Consider the following 14,919-nt stretch of genomic DNA (forward strand, 5'->3'; position numbering starts at 1 on the left):
GGCAAGCTGGGTAATGGTGAGATTGTCCCTTACATCAAACTGTAAAACCAATGGGACATGATCAGAGAGAAGTAAAATATTGCTAACAGGTGGACACCTAACCCATATTGTTGGCTGGATTCCCCGTGTTGGGAAGAAGAGTTCTGCTATGGCTGGAACAATGTCTGTTTACTGAATCAGATCATCTAGGAGTGTGCTTGGCCTTATGCATGCAAGGAGCTGTAGCAGAGTAGGATGCCAAACCTGAGCAAAGGCAAAGCTCTCAGATCTGAGTCAGAAAACAAACTAACCCCACTGAAATCGGTCATTAATCTGGTGAAATCTTCATAATGAGCGTTTGCTGCAAATGCCCCCAAGTTCTTTTGCAGCCAATCCAGACTTGTTTCTTGTCCTGAAGCACAGGCAGAACCTACAGCATGGGAGAACAAGACAGTGTCACTCGCCTTCCCTCGTGGTTTGCTAGAATGCACGGAAATGCTGAAAACTCATTTTAGATTTTGGCTCATGTTACCTGTTGTGGTGTATTGGCTTTCAAGGAAGGTCAGCAAAGCGCTACAGATGCCTTGCTGATTCATGGGCAACAGGGACATGTATGCCTGGCTCAAGGAGGATACACTGTGGAGGCAAATCACATGGGAAATATTTAGTTCCTGCTTTCCAGCTGGTGCCATGATACTATAGATGGGAGAGATGTTGCTCCAGCATGAACAGAGTTTCACAAAAGGAAAGAGAGGAAGAGAAAGGGAAAGCTTGTTATGAAATGGCACATTGCTTCATTTCTTACTGGCTGTGATCTCCATGTGAAAGATTGGACTGCCAAGGGCATTTGAGAGATCTGTGCCTCAGGGCAGGATTAGCTCTGTGCAGATGTTTGTCTAGGCTGTTGTCAAAAGTCCTTAGAGACTGTGATGGTACAGCCACCCCTAGTGATCTTTTTGTGTGCTTCATGAATCCCTTAACCCCCTGAACAGCTCATTAAGTGGGTAATTAGCCTCACTCACTGTGTTGCCAAATTAATTTCAGAGTGTTTTCTGAACAGCCAATATAAACTGCTAGACCTAAACCATTTGCTATAGTTACAGATGCAAAAGGCAGAGCTGTGTCATGCCAGCCTGTGAGAATAAAGTGTGCCAGAAAAGGGAAATTCAAGACAAGTTTGGAAGTATCTGTTGTCTGTTCTGGGCCCAACCCTGCTGTTTTTTTCCCGTGTCTTTCCTGGGTCGAAGCAGGACTGTTGTTGGCAGCATGGTCTTCCATGCTTTGTGTAGCCCAGACGTGACTGTCTGTGCGGTTTCCTTCCACTGCTGCCCTTTGGAGTTTATTTCTCAGCTTAATCTACTTCATTAGCCAGGATATTTCCTCTTATCTCTTCCTGATATTTTTTCATCTTACTGCTCCTAGTTGCACTATTTCACAAACAAGTAAAATCTATTTAATATAAATCATAAATGACTTTGTACTGTATTAGAAAATGTTTTATTTGCTTTTGCACAGTTTTACTCAAAGGAGCAAAGGTCTGACCCTGCCTGTTTTCTTTACCTGATGGAGCATTTCTGTAAATGATAATCTCTTGCACAGATGATCTTTAGCACAGTGCTGCTTTGGTGATTCCTTGCTCTTTCCTGACAACCCAGTAAAGTACTTTGCACACAGTAAAGAGGATGCTTCCCTTGTTTACTTACAGAGCTCTGAAACTGTCGCAACCAGAAATGTGGGATAGGAAGAGTTTGATGTCCTCCTTTCCAGCACTTGGCAGTAGCAGAGCAAGTCTTGCAAGCAAACGAGTCCATTCAGCAGGGTTGAAAGCTGGAAATTCTGCCTCAATGTCTCCTGTGAACTGGGTGAGCATCTTTTTCCTCACATCATTATTCTTAATAGTGATTATGGCCAGCTGAAAGAGAGTGGTAATGAGCATCAGTGAGAAGGCGGGATTAAAAAGGGACCCAGTGCAAAACCACAGGTAGTAGCATTGTAGGAAATGATTCTGAGCAAGTCCCAGTGACAGGAAGATGCATTTTAGGGATGTCCTGTGAACCTGCAATATAGTCAGCCAACTCCAAGGGATAGCTGTCAGTCTCCACAGGTGTCCCTGAATGGTACAGGGACACTCTGCCACTCCAGGGCTCACTGAAAGCACTGCATAGTAACTGCACGCTGGCCTCTTGTGACCACTCAAGCACAGGCAGATGCGTGTCTCGGGTGAGAAGTGGCTGTGAGGATCAGCTTCCTCCACAAGGCCACAGAGCACAGATCATGAGGTTCAGTAGTTCTGCTTGGCACAACCTCAGTGTTGCCATGAGCATGCACTTAAGTGTCAGCTAAGTCTTGGGCATTGGTATTTAAATACTTTGGGCCAAACAGCTATGATGAGAGGTTGTACGTGATATGCTTTGTTGCAGTTGTTCATACTTTGAGACAAAAGCACAGAAACTGTCTTTTGAGCTTGTCTTTAAGATTCTGGATAGCTGAAGCTTACACTGCATGGGTTTATGCTGGACTTGCAGTGTCAGTATACCCCCTACCTGGGCTGCCTCTCTGTTGAACTGGTCTAAATACTGGTAGATTTCCTCTGATGGTTTCTTGTGTAGTTTTGCAAGGATCTGACACATGTCCTCTTCCTCATTAATGGCATCAGATGAAAGCGTCAGGGATGCTAGTTGTGGTGGGGATAACTTGTCCAAGACATCCATCTGTAGAAAGGGACACAAAGCAGACGACAACCTTTTTAAGCATGTGAGAGTGATTTGTAAATGCTAGTGCTTCCAAGAAGACTCAGGACAAATCTGCAAGTCTGGAATATCCACAGAACTTGTCCTTTTTCCATCAGGATGTGTAATATCCTATTTCTGAATATTATTGTAGCTCTGCAAGTGTCACTAGCCAGTGAAAAGCAGTAAATATGTTTGTGATAGTTGGACACTAATACCAGAGTATTTTTTAAGGAATATGACCCATCACCTCCCATGCTGCATGGACCATAAAGGCATTGCAAATGTTGGCAAAGTAGTGTGTTTCATGGTGGAATACCACCATGTTCTCACAGTGAATGCTAGTGGAAAAAAAAATAATTAAAAATACTTACTCCCACAAAGCGTTTGTTCCAAGTGATTAAGTCCTGATACTCAGCATATTTGCTAAAATTTCCAAGATTTACTTCCAGCCAGTTCTGAGTAGTTTGGGTTGCACTGCCACATGCAACACCTGGAAAAATAATGACACTGGGAATGCTGTGGATTGCATGTTCCTCCCTGACTTCTGGCTAGAAACCTTAGTCACTCTTGCAAATTCCCATTAAACCTTTGTACATAGCAGAATACTTTGATTTCACATTTGTATGAGAGAGACCAGAATCTTCATTATTAAGCAATAACATTCTTGTGCTGTTGTCTAAATTTGGCTTGCTTATCTTTAATTGTGTTGGGCAACCTAATATTGCGGCTGGCAATGGTTAAACTTACTAGTGAGCCGTCCAAAATACAGGAGGAGCTGTGAGAATTCCATCAGTAAAAGGAAAAGGCCATAATGTTGGAGCAACAATGTAAGTTTATGCTTCTTTTCCCTTTCTTGTCATTAAGAGCATCTCAGACATTACTACAGGAATCCCTGCTGCTTCTCAAGCGCAGAGTGTGCTGGAAAACTTTCAGAGGACATTCCCAAATTAGGGCTTTTTATGCCATTACCTGATTTCACTTTTGTTCTCAAGAAGGTTTTACAGAATCCAAAAACGTAGAGAGTGTTTTCTGTGGGGATGCCAGCGTAGATTTTGTTGAAACCCTTCAACCTGCAGGAGGGAATGTTGGGATGGTCATGGGAAGTATTTTAATTTAATCAAATCAGAATTTTCTAATAATAAAAACTTTTCCATTAGAAAAATTACAACAGCTTTCATCATTATTAATTATTGCAAGATCTTATCAGCAAGGTTCTTAACAAGTAACTGTGAAGTATCTTCAGATGAAACTGAACATAACTTACCTGTGTGATAAGGTAATTTTTATCATTAAAAACATTTGCTTTCTACTTGATGCAATAGTTTAAGATAACAGTCACAGAATTGCTAAAGCTACTTTTTAATTTAAAACTTAGTGAATTTCAGTGTATTTTGCATGCAAGCCTGAAAACACTGAGCATTTCACTGTGGTTACTTCTGCTTTTCAGGAGGAGCATTACACTCTGCTTTAGCAATATGTGAATGTATTGCCAGAAAGTCATATACAGCATAAGTAAATAGAAATGCTCAATTAAGATAAATGTATATGGGATGAGATGGATGACTCACATTTGCTGATAGGAGTCACATGAAATATTGACAGGTATCTCTGCAACACTCATCTCATTCACTGCATGCAGCACATTTTGTAGAGTATCTTGAAACCAGTCAGCAAAGCCAGCAGGTTTCATTTTGGGAAGGCTAGGAGCTATTTTATGCAAGGCACTGCTTAGTAGAAGATGGGCAACATCGCTGTTCTGAAGCTCCACCTGCAATCACACAACACCTTTTCAGTATAGTTGATGTGTAATTTATCATGTTAAGCCTTCCCCAATTTAAGATATTGTTCAGGATTATTTCATATCTCTCCCTTCGCACATGGGAAGCCACTGTAAAGGTGGCATTAAGTGAAGGACCCAAGCAGGGAGCTCTTGGAAAAAGTGCATAGTGCTTGTTCTTGAATAGGTCTGTTTTCCCTGAGCTATACCCGGATCTCTTCCCATCACATCCTGCTGTGGGTCAGTATAGACCCTTGGAGGAAGGATAGCTTGGTGTCTGGACAGAAAACCAGAAGATTGCTACAACCCCAAGCCTTTAAGGATCACCTATCCAACAATTTGACCTGTAGCCTCATCTCAGGCAGGTTTCCCTCTGACTGAGTGAGGCTGTAGGATGAGCCCTTTTCTACAGTCAGGACTGGGGTTTGAGTATCAGACGTCAGCGGGTATTGATGCAACTAGCTGCAGTTTTTGGGTGGAGGAGCTTTGGAGCACAGTAGGGGAAGTTACCGATGCCATGTTGTTCAGTGTGGCAAAGAACTTAGCAAGATCTGATGGTGTGTGTAGGTAGTCCATGATGGTGATCACACTTGTTTCATCAGCCAGAGCCCCTGTTTCCAGGGTTAGTTGTGCCAGCTGAGCTGGTGACAGCTTTTCCAGAGCTGACATCTGAAAAGGAACACAGAAACACCTGTATATTTATAACAGGGATCACTGTCAATGCTGTGGCAAGGAGTTATGGATCAGCTATGTTTATGTAGAAAGGAGTTCAACAATGCTCAGACACAGCAAGCTTCAGTATGTGACCTACCTCATTGAAATTTGGATTGAGTGAAGAGAACTCATGCAGAGTGGCGTGGGCACTGAAAGAGCCATAGTTGGCAGCTATCCATGTGCTACTGTTTGCATTTGGGGAACAGGTGACACCTGAAATGCAGAAAAGCCCACAGTCAGTAAACCAGTCAGCAGTTTCCTGAGCTGTTGGTTAGCGTGGAAACAAAACCTGTCTAGTGATGGGGATGGGAGGAACTTCAGATGCACTTCAGCTGGGTACAACAGGATGTTAGACTGAGGGGAGCAAGCACAGTACATCAGAAAGCATTTTCTTGTCTGTTGCCTGTCTAATTTGGGTTAGGACTCCATCACTGTAGCATCTAGGGACTTTACATGTAAAATTAATAGCAATAAAAAGATCCTAGTAGACTTCATAGAGGGTCTACACAATTCCCTTTTTGCAGTTAAAATGCTCTGCTTGTGTGTAGTTTTTGGGTTAGAAGATTGCAGTGCAGGAAGTATTTGCCAAGCACAAAGATTAAATTTTACACTGGGAGAAAAAGAAAAGCTCTTGAATAGTGTATGTGTTTACCTTGAGTGGTACAGTACATCTGCAGAAAGCTGTGTATTCTGTGATGGATGGAGAGTCTCTGCTTGTCTGTGTAATGCTCGTACACTCTGTTCATTGCTTGCACGCTGTATAGACACAAGAGCAGAAGCAGGCTATGAGCCAAACATCTGCAGAGAGCACTTTTCCTTTGGAGGAAAAATTCAGGTCCATAGGAAGCATAAGCTGAAAGTACTAGTGTAGTAAAACTGAAATGTTTAATTTGGTCTAAATCAAACTGTTCCTTTTCCTCTGTGTTGCCTTGGTAACATCTTGAAAAATAAAATTAAGATATACTCAGACATTTTATGTTATTCTGATGAATGGTTTTGGCTGATGCAAAACTGTTGTGAAGCTCAGTACGCTAAAAGCAGTAAGATGTCAGATACTCCAGGGAAAGCGACCCTGTTGGTTTGACAAGGTAGCAAGAGTTTGGTCACCCTTAGAGAAACTGGCTGCTCATGACTCACAGGATTTGATGAGACTGGCAGTCAATATCCAGAGGCAGTAGCTGCAGATAGTTGTCATTCATAGCTGGCAGGAATAGCTGCAGCTCCGAACCAAACCAGAAGGCATATTCATTGGCTGTAAAGGTGCTGAGCGGTAAAGATTTAAAAAGCAAATCGAAGAGCAGCTCACGAATCCGGGGGTCAGGAAGGATAGTGAGATCCCTCTGGAAACACAACCAGCACACAAAAATTGATTTTAGCAGTTACTGCTTTCCACAGGTAGATTAAATTACCTAGTGGCAAGAGAAGTGTCCTCATCTCCCCATCGTGTGTGGTATGCAGTTTTTAGGAAAGCCAGTAGTATTTTAGCATGAATGCACAGAGTGCAATACAGTGCAACACTGGAGTAATGAATTTTGGAACTGAATGAGATTACTGTTGTAGAAAATTAATAAAATAACTGTATTCTACATTTTCCAGTAGAAAAGCCATTTGACCACAGCCTTAGCTAATGAAGATTGTTATACCCCTTCTGTAAGGGATGAGTTCTGAATTGAAGGAAAACCAAGGAGAGTTGAAGGAAAACATTGTGAGAGAAAATAACACATTTAAACAAGTAAGGTGTCTGCAGTGTAGCCCATAAGAATAATCACTTTGCATACTCCTCTGTGAAGCCCAGGTATGTGAGCTCTAACCTAGTGGTCTAGAGCCCAGGGTTTACATTGCTGTAAGAAGGAGAGTTTGTCTCATTTGTGGCATTTTTAGTGTTTCTGAGACGTGTAACGGGAGGCTGTTCTCTGGGGTGGGAGCTTTTACTGTACCTCTTCTGCTGCAATGTTCAGCTCCTTTATGAATTCAGTCAGCTCCTCAAAGGAACGTTTCTCCATCTCCAGCAAAATCTGGACAGTAAGGCGTTCCCTCTTAAAAGCATTTGTGAGAACTGTCATCTCTCCTATTTGTCTGGCAGTCAGAAGGTCAAGAACTTCATACTAATGAGGAAAACACAGCAGAAAGAATACAGACTTAGAAAGCCGTTTGGTTGTCCGCTAATTACAGTTCTCAGACATGTACATAGTTCATTGTTTATGTTTCTGACTGATAATGGCTCATCAGAGCCCTAAACCCACCTGAATGTCCCCACTGTGCTACACAGCACCAAGTGAGAGCCTTCCCTAGCTTGAGTGGATAAAAAACATGTTATGTCCTAACACAGAAGAATGAGGGTAATGCTAATTATCAGCTGTTCTAGCTAACTGATGTAATAGCCATTCTATTCTCATTGCTAATCACATAACTTACTCTATTGCAGTATTAAAAATCTGTATGACAGTGGGTTCTGCAGAGGAGTGGAAAGTGTTGGGTTAAGAAGTGCCCCTACTTGATTGTTACGCTTATATAAAATCCCTGGAAGAATCGTGAACTGCATTTAATACTAAAAGCCTGGAAGAAGTTCTCCTGGTTTCTTTGGCGAGGATCTTCCCTTGGGGATAGTTATGGAAGAGGATAATACCTCCTGGAAGTTCAAATTGTGAAAAACTTTCAACACTTTTGATACCTTTTACAGAGCTGTCTGAGTGTGGAAACCTTGCAAGAAAAGGCTCTTTGTGAGATTCCAAAGCAGTCATGAGTTTGTCTTGGTTTCTAGCCTAGGAGTGTCAGTGTTGGCAGAAACAAGGATAAGAGGATTCTAAACTGTAGGGTTATATCCGAAAGTTATAATAAAAAAATTCAGACAATGTTTTGGACTCACTGAAGTGGTATCAGGACTGAAAGACAGACCCAAATTTTCCACAGGCTGTTTATAAATTTTGTGCTGTCAGAGCTATGCGTGTCCTTACCCCATTAAAGTCCTTGTAGAAGTCAGTGAGGTCACTGTAAGGAGCAAAATGTAAAAATCTGTAGAAGATAAGTTCCAGGAAACTTCGGCTGCTGTCATATGTGCCAGGAAATACCTTTTCTGAGAAAGTACAAGAAGTCTGTCAGTACACCATGGTAATTGATCTTTTCTGTCAGCGCTCCACAGTGTAGCTGAAAAACAGGTCTGCGACCTATGCTCTCCCTCAGTCCCAAGCAGCTGCAGACAGTGGGGATTCAGCATGTAGAGGGCTTTGGGGAGCTGTGGGTGACAGGCAGGGCTGGCGATCCCCAATGGTCGTGGGGCTGGTTTGGGCACACTGCGCCGCTGTTTGCCATGCGGTTCTGGCAGCTACCAGTGGGTTCCTAGTAGGGTGTAATCCATGGTGCTGAGGCATCACAGAAGAGAACACAGGCCCAAGTGTTTTGGTTCCTTGATTATAAGTTGCCATCAATGTTAAATGTTTCAGAGGAAAGACAGTACTCTGCCCTGGGAAGCCAAATGACTGAAAGGCTGCTGGGCAACCTCCCCATGTTGTGCTTGCTTCTGTGAGTGAATTCCTCTCTGAACCAAGGAGGGACAGGCAGCTGGCAGAAATTTTAGCATAGATGTGACAATTCAAATATGCCATGGAGCATCCCTGAAAGCAGACCAGTACCTGAAAAAGTAAGTTGAGATTCCAGGATCCTCTTGATGAAAAGGTAGATAGCATGGGATGTGTTTTGTGGAAGCTCTGAAAAGACGTTATCTAGTCCTTGCACTCTGCAAAGGTCAAGAAATAAGATCTCATCAGCCTGAGATTGTAGACACTTGTAATAAATAATATAACATTATTTATGATAATATGTAGTGTAAGTCTTGCCTCAACTGTAATGCATTACAGCAATAATGGTAATAAGAATGCAAAGGTATGGGCTTTAAAAGTCATGGGAGAGTTGGCATACACCCACCTCATTCAGAGTATGCTGTCCTGGAGCAGGGAACAAAAGGGGTGGAGGATATGTGAAGATTACTAGGTAGAGCACAACACAGTACATGTATATGTGGAAGATGCTGCCTGAATCTCCCTTACTGCAAAAATCAAGTTGAGACTTCTTTTTTTTTTAAAATCCACGTGAAATGCTAGCATTTACTTATGCTGGAAAAGAAGTTCCTAAAATATGTGCTGCTTCCCCTGCCAGAGCTTTCCTGCAGTATGAGTCTGGCAGGCAGCACTCCCCAGCAGATGGTACTCACATGGCTGTGTAGGCTGGGAAGCTGAGGTCTCCTGGGATTAACGCTAGCAGATCTGTGTTTATGCTGGGCAAGAGGAATCTTAGGTTCTGCAGGAACCAGAATTCATAGTCAAGATCAGCAAATTTGTAAAAGTGTTTGGAAAGGTCTGTGAAGAGCGTTGTCAGCATTTCCATCCTTACTTCATCATTTCTGATGCCCGCAATGCCTTCCTGTGGGGAGCGGAAATGTCTGTTACTTGTGAGCTGTTTGGTAGCAGCATGGTGAGGGTGATGATGACTCCCTTTCATCAGCATCCTTGTTTTACCTGGCACCATGAGCAGGACTTTCTCACACATTAAGTGCCTGAGAATCCCTGCCTTTTTAAAGGGGAAGAATGTTTATAATGAAAGTTACAATACCTGTGTCAGAGCCAGATTGAACTTCATCAGGAATTCGCTCATTTTAGGCTCTGAGATTTGGGGATTTTCATCCCTCAGGGCATTCAGGATGTCTTGCATTGTGGTCACATTGACCAGTGCATCAGAAGTCAGACTATATTCCACCAGCTGCTCAATGCTCAGCACGTCCAGGATTTTAGCCTAGGAAATACTAATGTCAGTCACTGAAGATGAGCTTATCCCTCTTCACTAGAACTAGCTGAAATATTTTTTTTCCCCACAGTTTTCACACTTTTCTTTTTGCAAATTGTGTGATGATTTGTAGAGGTTTGCTTATATCCCGAAGTTATTTCTCACATCCCAGGCAAAGCTATTTGAACACGGGGAATATGCCTGTATTTTTGTTTTGACTATCTAAGGGTGTCCATTCAAAACTGGAGCTTCTTTCAGTGTCCTGCTAGTTGAAATTTATATTTCTATTATTTCTGGTTTTAGAGTTTCTGCATGAAGTGGAAATATATTCTATTATAAATCTTGACATTAAATCCTTTAAGGCTCTCCCGTGTTTGATAAACATTTCTGAAAGCCCCAGTTACCCATGTGCACTTAGTGTAGAGATCATACATACAGGGTCAAAGTTGTTGTTGGTTGCTATGACTTCCTGGAGGGCTATATCGTGGAAGAAGGATTTCCAGGTGACTTGTATCCATGCAGTAGTGGACTCATTTGGACCATCTAAGTGGGAAAAAGCCACAGTGACTCTCAGGGAGTTACCCACCACAGTATGTCCTTCTTTTTAAACAGTACAGTTATTGCAGAAAAGTGGAAAACCCAGATCCCAATTGACTGAAAGACTAGCTGCCTATTTACCGATGCATTGCAGTGTCACTTCTAGCTCAAGAAAAGCCTGAGCCACCGATCACTTGGAAAACAGTGAAAAGTAAAAGGGAAATGCCAGATCATGCTGGTTGGGTTCCTTTACTGCTCCCTAGACATCAGCTCCTGACTAGTGCTGGATACAGGTTGCTGGACTGGATGGGATTTGTGTTTTTTTCAAAGGGAAACGAAACTTTGTACCTTGAGAAAGTAAAATCAACGTGCAATAAACAGCGAGAGAGAGAGAGAGAAGAAAGAAAAATGAGGATCCTCGGATCAGGTCAAGATACCAGAGATATCCCTTAATCCTTTTTTTTTACAGTTTCCAGGAATATACATCATATCTTGGGACAGTCACCAGAGATCAACAAGGCATCCTGGTGTGAGGTAGCATTGGAAAGATAGCATTTTTCCACTTGGACAGCCCTGTAGTGCACTAGTGCTTGCCTTTGTGTACAAGTCTATATTGCTGTGGTTTAATGCATTCTGGAAGAAGTCTACCAGCTGAGCTCTTGCTTTCCTGGAAGAATCTGTTAGGAGAGCCATCTGGGATGTGTGGCTTCCCAGGGTTACCTTTCAAGATCTGGAGGTTCTGTGCAATCCAGAGTGCTACATCTCTTCTAGATGACTCAGTCATGTATCCAGAAGTGTTATCAAGTCCAGTAACACTGGGTGAACAAGAAGAAGGACCCAGGTGAAATACACAGGATGATGGACGCTTTGTAACTTCCTCTAATTGGAGCCTTGGACAAGAAGAACAGTCTCTTCTCCAAAATATTGTGGCCTGTTCCTTCGTCTGAAAATTTCTGCTGAGGGACTTAATACTCCACCCCTATTGTACAAATAGCATCTGTGGACCAATGCCTAGATTTGATATGGCCCAGCTCTGTAAATTCACCTCAGACTTTTGAGAAAATCACTAACTTGTGGGTAAGAGCTGTGAAAAAGTATTCAGACTAGAGCCATCCAGGCCAACAGCACATCAGCTGTCTCGCATTTCAACCTGACTCCATGAGGAGCAGTGTTGCGCTGTTTGGTGGCTGAAAAGAGATCCCAGCAATGCCCAGAAGACTTACACAGCAACTAAGGAGTCATAATTCTGTGGCACAATGAGGACCAGGGTTGATTCGTTGATGACAGGACTCAGGAAGTACAGCTCACTTTGGAAGGTGGTGTTCCAGTCAGCAGCACTGTATGTCTTCATTTGCTCGGACATGCTGGTCAGGTATTGCAGTAGGAGCAGCCGAGCAATGTCATCATTTGGCAGGACTCTGATCTTACGCTGAAACAAAATTAAGTGATGAACGTGTTGGTGCTAGAGCAATCAGAACTGCAGTGCTACAGTTGGGGAGGGAGCTCTTTAAGTGGTTTTCTAGGCCAGAATTTTGGTGAATGCAAAATGGAAGCGAAAAATACTCTGAAGAGTGCAGTCCTGAAAGGACCTGATGTGTACAGATGTTTGAAAATTACTGTTGTAACAGTGTACTTTCAAAATTATAGTATTTGCAAAGCCATTTTTTCAACTAATAACTTGAGATGGCAAGTATCTGCAGGGGAGATGGAGATTGCAGAGAACATGAGTAGTGTCTACCGTGCTTGCAGCCTTGGTGAACTGCGTCAGAATCATCTGAACATCCTCAGCTTCGCTTTGCTGGAAGAACTGGACAAGCTGGACTGCTGCATCCATACGGGTCAGTGTGTCCGAGTATACCATCATGTCACCAATCTGAGTCGGAGTGAGGAGGTCTAAAATCGTATACTAGAGAAAGACAGAGGAGTTGAATTCTCTCACCCCATACCTGGTCAGTTTAATTTCCATCATTTCTGGCACATCCTTTCTTGAGTGCAAAGGCAGCCTGGATATGTATGGACTTACGGCATCGAAAGGTTGGTGGTAGAGTGAAACCAATTGAGTGTAAGGTGCTTCTGTGCAGAATTTTCCAAAGAACTGTAATAACCAGTCTCTGGTTGTGGCTTGGGTGGAGCAGGCAAGACCTATGGTGAGGGCACAGAAAAACAGATAACATGGGAAAGTAGATTCAAGTACACATCAGTACCCAGGATTGCTAAAGCACCTTGAAGACAAAGAAAAGTCTTGAAGTCCCTGACTTCGATGACTTTTTCATCAGCCCTCCAGTGGCATGCTCTACCCTCTTTTATTTTCATGCTATGAACAGGAATGAGTTCTGAGAATAAACACTTGTTAGTTAATTGAGCAGTTTGGAAGGTATTGAGCAAAGCAAGAGATTGATTAGCTCTGTCCCGCAACTTGCAGAGAGTGACAGGGCTTTTGCAGAGAATTAGCTGAACTGATAAGGGGTTACCAGTGAGCTCAGACTGCTGGGTGAGGAATGCCACAACGTAGTTATATACATCTATTTTGCCAGCCGCAGGGATTTCAGAGAAGACTGTATTGATCCCAGCAATTCTGTAGGGAAAGAAACCTGGAGTAAATGAAGGACTCTTGGGAGCCAACCCATTGCTGAACAGTTGTCATGAAATATTCTGGGATTGTTCTCTCTGGCTGCCCTAAAAATAAAGATATCGGAAGAATCAAAGTATTGAAAGCCTTGCCTTCATCGTTGCCCCAGGGAGTTTGTCATTGGTTTTAGTGGAGGCAAAGTGAGTCCAAATTGAGGTCTTCTAAGTGTTTTGTCCCAAGAAAACATCTGAGTCCAACTAATATCTGTATTAGCAATGTGTGGGCTTATATATAAAGTACATAAAAGCCAAATAAGGTGACTTGTCAAGACATGCAAGAAAAATGAGAGGAGTGGGAGTAACTGTCTTCTGGACTTTTCCTGTAACCATAGCACCATGTTCCCTCCTTTTGTAGTTCATCCACTGCACTGGATTATTCTTGTACTCAATGGTTTAAATCTCAAGCAACGTGGAGCAGCCTCAGACAGGGTGACTGTGACTCACAGAGACTTGTAGGAACTGCAGGACATGGTGTTGGGGATGTCCTGAAGGATGGTGGCATCAATGCCTGGCAGAACAGCCGTGAGCCTCTTCTGAAACCAAAGGTGGTAATCGTCGTTCGTGAAGGTGGGGAGTGCAGAATGGAGCTGCTCCACTGTTCTTGCTAACATGGTGTGCTTCACCGCCATGGAGATATTGAAGGTGTTAGCAAAAGGCTGTAGCAGGAACACAAAATGCAACTGTAAGGCTCTGGGAGAATATTTGAAAACTAAGAGAAGAATATTTCTGGGTGATGTGGCTTCTATTTCTAACCCAACAGTAATAGCAAATCATGCAACATCCATAAGGATTTTACAGCATTGTAACAGTCCAGCTGAGACCTGACTAAATTACTGTGAAGCATCAAGTTACACTCAGGTAAAATTTCCAGCAAAATCAGCATAGTAGAACAGAGATTTTTTTGATATTCCCACCTTGATCTTCTGCAGCGGAGAAATGTTTTGGAACTAATTTAGCACAGTAGGAGAAACAAACTTGTGTGTTCTCCTCTAGACCTTCCGTTTTCAGGGATGTCACTGTTTTGTATTTAGGAGTTTTTTGAGGCAGCCAAGCTGGTATAGCTCCTGATGCTTGTACAAGATAGAAGAGGTATTCTGAGTTACTTTTGATTTGTGATACTAAATACATTCTCTGACACCTCAGGCTCTATGCATAATTCCTGTAATTTATAGCACAAAATATATGCTATATATAGCTATTTTATAATTCAGTTCCTACTGAGTCTCAAGAAATGGTTTGGTCAGCTGCTTTCTTAGCCGGCTGTGTTATTTTCCCTGTCAGGATCATTTTCTTTTCTCATTTCATGCCATTATTGTTTAAGGGAGAACTACAGGCCCAACTCTCACCCCTTTGCTACTCTTCCAGCTGTCACCTCGTGGCTACTGCACCTTGTATCTTGGTGTAGGCTGTCAGTGGCCAGTAATGGCAGTTTAAGTGGATACACTGGGCTAGAAAGTGCAACACCTGAGAAACAGGCTTACAGTCCTTTCTGTCATCTCTGCTGCAGAGCCTTGAACAGGGATTTCAAATACCACTTGCTTTCAGCTCTGGTTGAGCTTTGTTGCCTCTCAGAGAACGCTGAGCACCCTGCAAAGCCAGGCCCCCCGGGAAGCACTGAAGGACTCAGCTGATGTGACAAAGCTGCTGTGTCTGAAGTGCCTGCTGCCTCCTGGAGGTGCTTGTGGTGTCTCTGTGAATGCAATACAGATGATACTCTACGTCCACACTAGACTCCTGCTTTCTCATCAAACAAGGTGGGAGCAGCTGGGTTCTAAA

At 42.9% G+C, this 14,919-nt stretch overlaps 1 protein-coding gene across 11 annotated transcripts in view; it reads left to right on the plus strand.

Annotated features, from left to right (window-relative positions):
• The window catches only part of MSLN (mesothelin), a 77,790-nt gene that overhangs the window by 14,052 nt on the left and 48,819 nt on the right, over positions 1-14,919 (plus strand). For 10 of the 11 annotated variants that reach the window (XM_075768177.1, XM_075768179.1, XM_075768173.1 and 7 more), the window contains exon 3: positions 1,685-1,841. The exons of the other annotated variant lie outside the window; for it this stretch is intronic. The gene's annotated coding sequence lies outside the window, so the exon portion shown is untranslated. The remainder of the gene's footprint in view (positions 1-1,684; positions 1,842-14,919) is intronic. 11 annotated transcript variants of the gene reach the window in all.

Source organism: Balearica regulorum, chromosome 15 (genome assembly GCF_011004875.1).
Source record: "Balearica regulorum gibbericeps isolate bBalReg1 chromosome 15, bBalReg1.pri, whole genome shotgun sequence".
Taxonomy (NCBI): Eukaryota; Metazoa; Chordata; class Aves; order Gruiformes; family Gruidae; genus Balearica; species Balearica regulorum.